This window comes from Chrysochloris asiatica, unplaced genomic scaffold (assembly GCF_000296735.1).
Source record: "Chrysochloris asiatica unplaced genomic scaffold, ChrAsi1.0 scaffold00316, whole genome shotgun sequence".
NCBI lineage: Eukaryota > Metazoa > Chordata > Mammalia > Afrosoricida > Chrysochloridae > Chrysochloris > Chrysochloris asiatica.
In genome coordinates this window covers 3,099,501-3,100,471 of record NW_006408834.1, presented here as the reverse complement: position 1 = coordinate 3,100,471, position 971 = coordinate 3,099,501, and positions in this window count along the sequence as shown.

Sequence of the window (971 nt, the reverse complement as noted above, 5' to 3'; positions counted from 1 at the left end):
CAGGGACTGGTCCCGCATGATAATATGCCCAAAGTATAATGCCCATCTTTGCTTCTAAGGAGCAGTCTGGCAGTACTTCCTCCAAGATGGATTTGTTTGTTCTTCTGGCAGTACATGGAACTTTCATTATTTTTCACCAAAATTGTAATTCAAATGCATCAATTCTTGTACAATCTTCCTTATTCATTGCCCAGTTTTCACATGCATATGAGATTATTGAAAATATCATGGCTTGGACCTGGGGCACCTTAGTCCTTAAACTGACATTTTTGCTCCTGAACACTTTTTTAAAAAAGGTCTTTTAAAATAGATTTGCCTAATGAAAAATGTCCTTTCATTTCTTGACTACTACATCCATGAGCTTTGTTTGTGGATCAAAGCAAAATGAACTTTTCTCCATTTATCATGATTTTATTTATTGATCCAGTGGTGAGGATTTTTGTTTTGTTTACATTGAGATGCAGTTCATACTGAAGGCTGTGGTCTTTGATTTCATCAGTAAGAATTTCAAGTCCTCTTCACTTTCAGCAAACAAGGTGGTATCATCTGTATATTGAAGGTTGTCCTCCAATCCTGATGCCACATTCTTCTTCATACAATCCAGTTTCTCAGATTATTTGCTCAACACACTGATTGAATGAGTATGGTGAAACAATACAACCCAGCACATATCTTTCCTGATTTTAAATTAATCAGTATCCCTTGTTCTGATGGAATAACTGCCTCTTGGTCTATGTGCAGGTTCCTCATGAGCACAATGAAGTATTCTGGAATACTCATTCTTCACAAAATTATCCATGGCTTGTCATGATCCACATAGTCAAAAGTCTTTGCATAATAAATAAAGCACAAGCATGCTCTGCTTTTTTTTTTTTTTTATGATTTCTTATTAGTTTAATAGCATCTATGTTGTAATTGTGAATGTACTCTGTTTTAATTGAATTTGCTAAAGGAACAAAAGGGAATAGGTG